Raw genomic sequence first — 11,786 nt, forward strand, 5'->3', positions numbered from 1 at the left:
CGTTTCCAACGCCACAAACACCTCGTGAACACCAGATAGCAGCGCGAGTCAGTGTCGCTCCCGGACGGTGAGAACGGATGGGCTTCTCGTGTGCTCTGGATGGCAGTCGTGAGTCAGCCAAGTGTCAAGTAAAGTCGGCGGAATAGCGCGAGCTCCAGTGTGGGGAGCAAACCCTTTCTTACAAATTATTATTATTATTGGAAATAACGCTGAGTGAGTATACTGTACTGTAATAATGATACATGTATACAGTCATGACATTGTACAGATAGTTGACGTAGACTTACTGAGTGTTAAAAGCCGCGGACATACATGATTGTACAAGACTGTAATACGAGCAAATACATGTATGCACCACTATTCTACTAATAAACTACAGCCGAAAACTACGAAGTCGAAAGCTACACAACAAGTGGAAAGCATTGGGCACTTACAGATAATTTGCAAAAAAAAGGTCAGATAGAGGACAGTACTTGCGTGACATAACGGCAGAACGAACAAGGCAGACTCAAAACACTCCAACACTCTGCAGCAAGATAACACAGGCAAACCGTGATCCAGTTCACACAGCACTAGACAAACTTTGCTACTGTCAATGTATCCATAGTGACCTCCTGAAAATGCCAGGAAATGTTAAATTTTGAATTTTCCTTTGTTCAAGCACTGCACTTGCAGGCAAATGAAACGTCATCAAAAAAGTCCGGAGCACGACCGCGGTACCGCGAATGGCGAGTGTCAGTGGAACCGCGCTGCTCCGCTGCATGTACCGCGGAGCAGCGGAGCCGCAGTGGAACCCGGGCCTTAGGCTGTGTTAACATGAGAATTTTCAACCCGGGTTCAAAGTCTGTACAGTCATGTATGGTGGAAAATTAGGTGCGTGCTTACATGTATATGAAGTGAGTTAATCCGGGTCAATTACTGTACTGATATGCCAACAGAAGCCTTGTCAGTTGTGGTCAGTTTTGTGTGTGGGCCTTCATGAAGACGGTTCAAAGTAATAGTAATTTAAAAATGTGGTGCACTAACTCCCTTACTTACACCACACACTACCATCCTCTCGACTTTCACTGATTTGAGACTGAAAATAAATAAATCCAAGTAATATTAGTTACTCACCTCTCATAGACCTTCCTTCTCTCTTATCACGGCCAAGGTGACCAGACATATCATGCGAGTGGCATGGATGCAAGATCTCCTTTTGTTGGCCGTCGTCTATGATCCATTGTGGTAGGCCTTCATCTGTTTGGCGAAAAAGGACCCCACGAACCAAGACGAAGTTGACTGCAAAGCGTTTTATTGCTCTACTCCTCTTCGCGTCCACAGGAAATGAGGCAGGCGTTTGCAAGCAACGCTTGCAAGACTTCGTCGTAACACGCCCGATTACCACCAAGAGAAGACATCTTCAGGACGTTTTGAAGAAAAAAAACCGAAAGCACAACTCATGATTGGGAACTGATTTCGCGGATGCATGTCGATCCGCGAAAACGGTCCATAGATGCAGGAAATGTGTGGAACCGTTTTCGCGGAGGAACCGTTTTCGCGGCTAGCTGGAACCGTTTTCGCGGTGAGACCCCATCCGCGAAAACGGTTCCAAGAGGGCCATAGATGCAGGAAATGTGTGGAAGAACCGTTTTCGCGGAGGAACTGTTTTCGCGGCTAGGGTGGAACCGTTTTCGCTAGCGAAAACGGTTCCAGGGGGTAACCGGTGCATGCCTGGAACCATTTTCGCGGAGGAACCGTTTTCGCGTTTACACGGGCTTCGCCCGCCGCCGTGCAGCCCAATACGTGGTTTTTAACGTGATTTTTTGGACTTTTTTTGGACTTGACGTCGTTTGACGTTTGACGTTTGACGTCGTTCGTGGAGATTACCACTTGACGCTCGAAATGAAGTTTGAATTTTCACTCTCCCCACAGTCATGTGTAGTGTGATCGCGATTCAAATTCTGGACGCTGTTCTTTTTTCGTGAGGCAACCACAATTTGCCGCAGTCTGACCAGGCCCTAACACACTTCCAAAGGCACCAAGTAGTTGGGAGACGGATACTTTTGATCACATTTTGACTGCATTTTTGAGTTTATCGGCAGGGTGGAGATGAAATTTGAAAATGTTTTCTGGTGAATCTCTGGAGAAGAGCCTTCTCTAGCGTCCTATAGTTTTATTTTTACTTTTGGACAAAATTTGAAAAACGTTTTATGAGAGGTCCGTGAAAAAATAAATCGAACCTTTCATAAAACAAATAATCTACGTGGAGATAAAAGTTTAATAATAGCTATGAAAAGTATGAATACCGCAGACATCACCACGCAACATGACAATTTGTTCAAGGTTTGGTTTTGTGTGTTTCCAAAAATCGATTTCCACGCTCCGATCATCAGTGGATATACGGAACTAAAGAGATCAAGGGAAAAACAAAGGTTAAAAATCCAAAGAAGTGTGATACGTGACGGGTAACTTGTGGTAAGTATTACAAAGAGTGAGAACTAAAATAAAGAGTAAGTGTGACAACCGGGCATGAACAGTGCAGAAACAACTCATGAACACGGGGTGCAAACTCACGAAAATAACCTAAGTGCTAAAACATGTTCTTTTTGCTTACACAAATCGGGCTTATGCGTACGAATACAAACAGCTTCAAGGACCTTCAACTGCTGGACATAACGGGCACGACACAGTACAGAGAAGTAGGAATCATCATAAACACTCAAACAATCGGGACGAGATAACAAATGCAAGTACACAGCTGACTTCTTACGAATTTCACCCTCATCAGCTCCATCACCTTCCCTGCCACCTGACTCCTCCTCGTCCGTTTTATCACCATCACCACCAGCCGTCTCATCGTCATCCGCCTCGTCGTCATCCGCCGCCTCGTCATCACCCGCCTCGTCGTCATCTGTATCCTCGCCGTCATCCGCCTCGTCGTCATCTGTATCCTCGTCATCCGCCGCATCATCACCCAACTCATATTCACCGCCAGTCAGTCGTCTGATACCATCCATGTTCTCCTTCCTACGTCTGTCCCGTGCCACTGTCCTTACCTCATCTACGTCCCGAGATTGTGTTCCGTTTTGCCCTCGGCTTCCGGTCTCCTTCGATGCTCCGCGTGGGCCTTGGCCATTCCTAGCATATATTTCGGTTGAATAATTAGCGGTCGACCTCCGTGGTCTCTGGACCCACGGATCAAGCGTAAGAATTCATAGTCCGGGATCCGGATTCTGAGAAATCAATTTTTCGCAGTAGGTGTGCCACTTTGGAAGGAGGATTTGGGCATGGTCCAGTTAGACAGAGAAGGGGTTTGGTAGCATGGATTCACTTGTCGGACTCCTGAAAGCTGTGCCATAAGCTTGCTACGAGGGGGTTTTCATGGCAATTTCTCCTCGCCGATTTCAAGATCTTCGTGCACCTGAGCATTGATTGGGCACGCTCACATGCAGCATTTTACGCGCAGTGAGGGAAATGCATCAGTACAGTGCAGTATTTTTGAATTATTTCAAAAACGTTGTCAACACTAGTAATAGCACTCGACTCGTCTCGACTCGATTGAAGGATTACTTATTAGTGGTGTCGAGTCTGAAGCCCGAGCCAATGCTGTAGTTGCTGAAGCCCCATCCTATGGAATACTACCAACTCCCTGGCACAAGGTGAGCCAGTATTTTGTCTTGAATCACGAACTTGAAAAATAAATTTCGTTTGATATCAATATTCAATGTTCAATAACAATGCACTTCTGTGTTGGTACACTGATTCTGGTATCCAATGAAAAGAACAAAATAACTTGTCAGTATGTGTCCTCGCTGCATCTCTCTCAAGAAATATTCGTTCAGTTCATCACTAGAATAATTGTCAGTAGATAATTATTATCAGTACATGATGATATGTTGCAATGATGCGCACATCCAGGTAAAATGTATTAAAATAGATCATGTACTGATAATTAATGTACTGACAATTATTCTAGTGATGAACTGAAAGAATATTTCAAAAAAGTAATACAATAGTATCTCACACACACAATGTTTATCAATATACAAAAGGAATATGCTGCAATGATTCGCGCATCCTGGTAAAATAGTTAAAAAGTAGTACAATTCTTCACTGTATATTACACAAACTGTTTCTCAATTATGATGATATGCTGCAATGATGCCGTGCACGTGCGCACATCCCGCCCACAGTGTCTGTGTAGCACTGTCCGTGCATGGAAAAACGGTCGTAGGTGGTCGGTAAAACGAGGTCGCTTACACCAGGTTTTACTGTAGTACAATAGTACTGACACAATGTTTATCCATATACAAAATCTAGGAATATCTAGGAATATTGCCACATGGCATGTATGTTAGTTGTAGGGCCTTGCTGTCACTGTTAGTTTTCTAACTTGATTCATTCTTGTATGTCTAATTTCTCCCTTTTTTAATATGGCAGCTGCGCAGGGAATTCAAACTGACGCACTGTCACTGTCAACGTTATCATTGCTGAGATCATCACTGGTACACGCAGCTGATCCATCACTATCGGACACACATGAGTCGTCGCAATCTGAGTTTGGCTGGGCATGATTGGACTCAGTTTCCAGTTGCGATACGTCAACGGACGTACTTTGCTGTGGTGGTTGCTCTGGCCTACTGTTGAGCGGATTTGCGCATGCAGCTTCGCAGCGGCAGATGTCAGTGCACGCAAGAGATGACTTCTTGCATGAGCAGCGTTGAGTGTCACACACTCCTCGGCACCCGCAGCTGATGAGGCTCTGAAGTTCTTTTGGCACTGCCTGCTGTTCTGTCCAATTCACAGCGACTTTGCCTGAGGGAAGAAACAAACATTGTCACAGACAGTTAATTTATTCCTCGCGTATACTTGTGCAGTAGACAGTCATAGATATCTGGTTAAATGGGAAGGGCAGCACTGTATCCTTTATCCTTTTATCTGCTAATTACAATTATTTCAACCTTGCAGTATGTTTCTCAATATCCGCAGACTCCACTGTAGCCTTTGTAGACGCGTACCATACCATAACAATTACACAAGTGTAAATTTCCTCATACAGAACTTGATCCAAAGTTGGGTACATTACCGGTGCTAATTATTTATCGGAACAACTTACCGTCGCTGTCTTGAATCCATCCGCCGATGGGCGTAGGCACATCGGGCTTCGGTTGCAAAGCCAGTCGCCACACAGTAGCCTGGTAATTAGCGCGTGCTGTGTGGACATTATGTAGCTCTAACACATCTCCAGTGCGTAAGCCAACAGCCTTCCAGCTTGGAAGGTTCCAGAACCTTGAACTTTCCAAGCTGGAAGGTCCAATCAGTGGACAGAGCCAGTACTACTACCAGGTAGTATCATCAGGCGATGTTTTATGGCTCTACCATCAGGGGAAATGGAAAGAGGAAGGCACACGGCAGAGACTTATCTGGAGCTGAATGACCTGAACTACTTTCGGAAAGGACAGCGACGAACGAAAAACCAGGACGTTGCATAGAAGCAAGTAATTCCTCCAAAGAAATCCACGCCGAGCATCGCCTTTTGAAAAGTTTTTGAATTGTGGTGTCGTTTTCTTCTTCCTTTCCTAGTCAGAGGTGTTTCACATTTTTGCGCGCGCTCTCTTTTCTCTCAATGGTTGCATTCATGATTTTTCGCCCAGTGAGCCAAAAATATTACGATATCTCCTGCCTGAAATTGTCGATTTGTCGTCGGATATATTCCCTTCTCCTGAGGCTATGACACAGCTTTGAGATGTCCGACAACTTCAGACATACTCACTGTTAGGTACTTGAAGGGTTGGCGAAGAGTGTTTGTGCTCCCTACGAAGTGGTACCCAAATTTTCGATTTCGAGATCGGGATCCCGGACTATCAGCTGTGTACTTGCATTTGTTATCTCGTCCCGATTGTTTGAGTGTTTATGATGATTCCCACTTCTCTCTACTGTGTCGTGCCCGTTATGTCCAGCAGTTGAAGGTCCTTGAAGCTGTTTGTATTCGTACGCATAAGCCCGATTTGTGTAAGCAAAAAGAACATGTTTTAATAGCACTTAGGTTATTTTCGTGAGTTTGCACCCCGTGTTCATGAGTTGTTTCTGCACTGTTCATGCCCGGTTGTCACACTTACTCTTTATTTTAGTTCTCACTTTTTGTAATACTTACCACAAGTTACCCGTCATGTGTCACACTTCTTTGGATTTTTAACCTTTGTTTTTCCCTTGATCTCTTTAGTTCCGTATTTCCACTGATGATCGGAGCCTGAAAATCGATTTTGGAAACACACAAAACCAAACCTTGAACAAATTGTCATGTTGCGTGGTGATGTCTGCGGCATTCATACTTTTCATAACTGTCATAAAACGTTTTCAAATGTTGTCCAAAAGTAAAAATAAAACTACATGTATAGGAAGCTAGAGAAGGCTATTCTCCAGTTGTACACTCTGGTTTATGTGGCTTAAGGTTGGGATTTTTGTAGCTCCAGTCGATGACGGCTTTTTGGTAGTTTATGCTAGCGGCCTTGTGCCTGTCAAACGTGCCTGATGCAGAGTAGTGGACGATGTTGCCGCTGCAACGGCAAATCCACCTGTGTCAGATGTGAATGCAACAAGGCTGGCCGCCTTTGCACAAACTGCTATCCTTCGGCGAAGGATCATTGCCGAAATTGAACCCCAACACCCAGCTCCCAAGCGACAGTTGGGGAGGCTCGTACAGGTAGCAGTTTTGAAGCTGCTACGGGAACCAACGGACGTACAGATGATACGGTAAATGTCACGGATCAACAGCCGCAAGAAACTCGCGGATCGGCCACAGTGCATGTGGCTGTCGAGCAGAACGCGGACGAGATCACCGCGGCTCATGCAGCTGCACTCACAACAGCACTGTTGAACGACTGCCGGAACCCGCCGTGTGTCCCTGCTGCATGCGCACCCGAAACCTGTGAAATAGGCAGTGACAGTGACACTGACTCTTCGCTCCAAGAGGATGCTCGATTACTAGCGGAAATTGCCCAAAGCTTACCCACAGAGGATGTACACGAACCGGCATCTCAAGACTCTGAGATTCCTTCCTTTACACAGTACGACCTACCTGATTACACTACCTCGAGGAAAGTTGGTTTCAGATTTGGAGATCTGGAGGAGGCTGCTTCAGAGGCAGCCATCACAGAAGCTTACGATGAGGCAGTTCACTTCCGTCCTAACGCCTTCAGCCCACCACGAGGGTCTGTCGGAAAGGCATTTGTGTCACAACTGAGCCGCTATTTATCATGTTTTGGCAACGCTGGGACGTATGATGGACTGGCTATGAAAGTAGCCATGGTGTTTCAGCAGGTGCTCTTGCAGAAGCCCCATACTCCAACACCGATCTCGCTATCCTCTATTCTGCAACGCCGCCTCAACTCTTGGAACAATGGAGACTTAGCCAGCTTACTCCACAAGTGCCACACCATCCAGCAGCAGTTGGAAGACTATCACACCCGACCACATCCAGGCAGCCAGAATGAGAGTGAGGCCAAGAAATTTGCATCTTTGGTCAACAATGGAAAACTGTCAGCCGCAGTACGTGAGTTGGACGGTTCGGCAGCCACGGGGCTCCTCCACCTGGATGAGAAGATTGATGGATCAACTGTTAGGGATGTACTCAGAGCCAAACACCCGGAAAGCAGCCCGCCCAGCCTGCAAGCATTGATACAAGGAGACATCCCGGAACCACCCCATCCAGTATGATTCGAGGCCCTGACACGTGAAGTAATGAGGAAGGCTGTTTTAAACACTCATGGTGCTGCAGGCCCATCAGGTATAGACGCGGACACATGGAGATGGATGGCAACCAGCTTTGCAGATGCTTCGGACTCTCTCTCTCTGTAATGCACTAGTCCTATGTGCTCGCCGTTTGGCTACCCAGTTCGTCGATCCGCTGGCCTTGGAGGCCTATCTCGCCTCCCGATTGGTCCCTCTGGACAAGAACCCAGGGGTGAGACTAATCGGGATCGGGGAGGTAGTGCGCCGCATTATCGGCCGAAGCATCCTGATCGTCATCAGCGACGACATCCAGAAAGCAGCGGGAAGTTTGCAACTCTGTGGTGGCCAGGATTTCGGCATAGAGGCAGCCATTCATGCCATGCACCAAGTCTACGCCCAAGAGGAAACGGAGGGCGTCATTATGGCGGACGCGGCCAATGCATTCAATAACCTGAACCGCAATGTGGCCATCCGAAACATTCGCCACCAATGCCCCTCTCTTGCAGCAGTTGTGATCAATTCGTACCGGCGGCCGAGCAACTTGTATGTGGCAGGGGAGTGTATTCTGTCCCAAGAAGGCACAACCCAGGGGGACCTCCTGGCGATGCCTTTCTATGCCCTCGGCATCCTCCCACTTGTGAGAGCGGTAGCAACCCGGGACACCTGCCAGCTATGGTACGCGGACGATTCATCTGCAGGTGGTCGTCTGGTAGCAATTCGATCTTGGTGGGACAAGCTGCAGGCTGAAGGTCCGTCCTACGGATATCACCTCAATGCCCGGAAGTCTGTGCTTGTTGTCAAGCCACATGCCTACGACGACGCTGTGCGCCTCTTCGCTGATACTGGCATCCAAGTAACATCTGACGGCAACCGCTACCTGGGTTCCGCTATTGGCACGCCCGACTACATCCACGGGTACATCCAGGAGAAGGCCAATGAATGGTGCAAGCAGATTGAGACACTCTCATCCTTCGCTCGTACCCAGCCCCAGGCAGCGTACACTACTTTTGTTCGTGCTCTCTCATGCCGCTGGACATTTTTGTGTCGTGTTCTGCCGGATGCGTCCAGTGCTCTTGATCAGTTGGAACACGCCATTGTTACCAAGCTGCTGCCAGCCCTGACTGGAGAAGAAGTCAGTCTGGAGCTGCGACGGCTGTTTGCCTTCCCTTGCCGGGATGGTGGCCTGAGCATCGTCAATCCAACATCTCTGACAACTAGGGGTGAAACGAGTATCTATTTTGACCAACCGATCACTCATTCATAATATTCGATCGAGTATCCGATTATTTCGAGTATTTTATCAAAATTCAAAAGCGCTAGATTTGTGAGTTCTCGACCAATTCGGAAGAAATTATCTGTGAACATAGAACAAAAGTCGCCAACGTCTTGTACAGAGTGTAGAGTAACGATTTTCACCAGTACTTTCATTATCTCATAACAAACTAACGTTACTTGCGGTGGTGATTGCATCGTCCCAAGTCATAAAATACTGACTCAAAGGCATGCATAACGCATGCATATGCGCATACCAGTCGACAACAGAAGATTTTGAAAAATAGAATGCCAATACTAAAAAAAAAAAAAAAAAAAAAAAAAAAAAAAAAAAAAAAAAAAAAACGATCGAGTGCAAAATTTCGAATACTCGCTCGTTTGAAATTTTCGAACGAATACTCGAATATTCGAACTAATCGTTTCACCCCTACTGACAACCCAATACGCCTCATCCCGCGCGATCACAGCGGCGCTCACCACCAACATCCTCGACCAAGACTTCAGTGTGACGGAAGCTCTTGCCAGCGTTGCCTCAGCCAAAGCGTCACAGCGTGCAGATCACCGCCAGAAAGCGAAGACCGACATCCGTGGCTTCACTGCCGACGCATCGCCCACTTTGCAGCACACAATTCAGCTGGCAAGGGAGCCTGGCGCCTCCAGCTGGCTCACTTGTCGTCCGCTATCCCGTCATGGATTTGTGCTATCCAAAAGCGAGTTCCGCGATGGTTTGGCACTGCGCTATGGCTGGCGGCCTTCTCGCTTACCGTCAACCTGTGTCTGTGGAGCCAGCTTCACAGTAGCCCATACCCTGACATGCTGCACCGGAGGTTTCCCGTCACTTCGACACAATGAGGTGCGGGACATCACTGCCTCGCTATTGAAACGTGTCGCCAATAGTGTCGCTATCGAGCCACACTTACAACCGCTCTCTGGTGAGCAGTTCCGCTACAAGACTGCCTCCACAGAAGACCAGGCTCGACTTGATGTTGCGGCGAGTGGTGTTTGGGGAGGTCGGTTTGAGAGAGTCTTTCTCGATATTCGGGTTTTCAACCCCTTTGCTCCCTCAAATCGATCCTCTTCCATCACCGCTTGCTACCAGCGTCATGAACGTGAAAAACGGAGGCGAAACGAACAGCGTGTCAAGGAGGTCGAGCGTGGAACCTTCATCCCTGTGGTTTTCGCAGCAACTGGTGGTACTGGTCGAGCTGCTGCCGCTCTCCTCAAGAGAATAGCTGCAATGGTCTCCGACAAATCTGGTGAGCCATACTCTGCAGTGATGGCATGGATCCGCTGCAGGTTCAGCTTTGCCCTTCTCCGTGCCGGCGTGGCTTGCTTGCGTGGTGCACGACGGCTGTATTCACACCCGGAGGTGGCTGAGTCATCCGCTCGACTCGCTGTCTGGGAAGCTGCCATACAGCACTAGACACTTGTTTATGCCTCGTCATCATTGCTTTTTCTCGTATGGTCCATGTATGTAACTACTGGTACTTGTTTTTATTGTATCATTGTGTTACTTAACTCTGCCCGTACAAGACGCCGGTGTACCAAGTAAAAAAAAATTCTCCAGAGATTCACCAGAAAAAAATTTCAAATTTCATCTCTGCCTTGCCGATAAACTCAAAAATGAAGTCAAAATTTTCACAAGAGAGCATAAACAAGAGTATGCAACTGTGGGGTTGGTATAAAGCTGTTGAATTTGCACTTGTGTTTATTTTGCCCGTACAAGGGGTTTGGAATCACTTTAGGCAAAAAACTGTGGTGATGGGTCAGTGCGCGGTGCGCTGCCTTCATTACGTAACTTGCCTTCATCACGCTCTGAAAGCATGCATTCAAACTCACAATTTCTCGTGCGAGCCCATCCGTTTTTGCTCGATTCGTTCCAGTATCTACGCGATCTCTGTCTACAATTTTTTTCACTCTTTGAGCCTCTTGTACGGGCAAAATAACACATTTTGTGAAGAATCAACACATAAAACGAATCATCAGATACAGTATTTACAGAGTCTGTCACTCAGTAGGATCACTGCACTGTGCAGGTTCACTGGATGCGTGCCTCCGCCGCCACTAGCACAGCAGGAGACTCAGGCACAGCAGGAGCAAACATGCTCCTTGAGCCACGCAGGCACATTGCACCACAACGCACCAGGGCAAACCCAAGGCGGCAGCGCAGCAAGGAGATAATCTGCCCGTATGGCTCCTTACTCTTCTCAGCCAGGAGAGAGGCGATCCGCGTGAAAAGAGCATTGGCATGCTTGCCATAGCCACCAGAGGCAGAAAGCACAACGGGCACGAAGGAGGCATGCTCAACTTCACGTACTCGCTCCTCGTACTTCCAGCGCTTTTCCTGTTCATGGCGTCTGTAGCTAGCAGCGAGGGAGGTGGCACGATTCGAAGACGCAAAAGGGTTGAACACCCGTACATCAATAAAGATGCGCTCGAATCGGCCACCCCACACACCACTAGCCGCAACGTCCAGCCGAGCTTGCTCCTCCGTGACAGCTGTGCGATGGCGGAAGGCCTCTCCGGTGACGGGCTGGAGGTGGGGTTCCACTGTCACGTTGTGAGCGACCTGCCTGAGAGCTCTGGCGGTGATGTCCCTCACCTCGTTATGTCGCAGCGTCGGGAAGCCACCAAACGGGCACGACAGGGCGTGACTCACATCTGTCTACAAATAGAGAGGTTCCGCATAACGTAATTACGTAACAAAAAAACGTAGTCGATCTACGGAAAGTCTTACGTAAACTGCATGCGCATCTGTGTTCCGCCATACGGAGTTTTCAAATCACGTAGCTGCCCCTGGC

The sequence above is a fragment of the Sycon ciliatum genome, chromosome 5 (assembly GCF_964019385.1).
Source record: "Sycon ciliatum chromosome 5, ocSycCili1.1, whole genome shotgun sequence".
Lineage (NCBI taxonomy): Eukaryota > Metazoa > Porifera > Calcarea > Leucosolenida > Sycettidae > Sycon > Sycon ciliatum.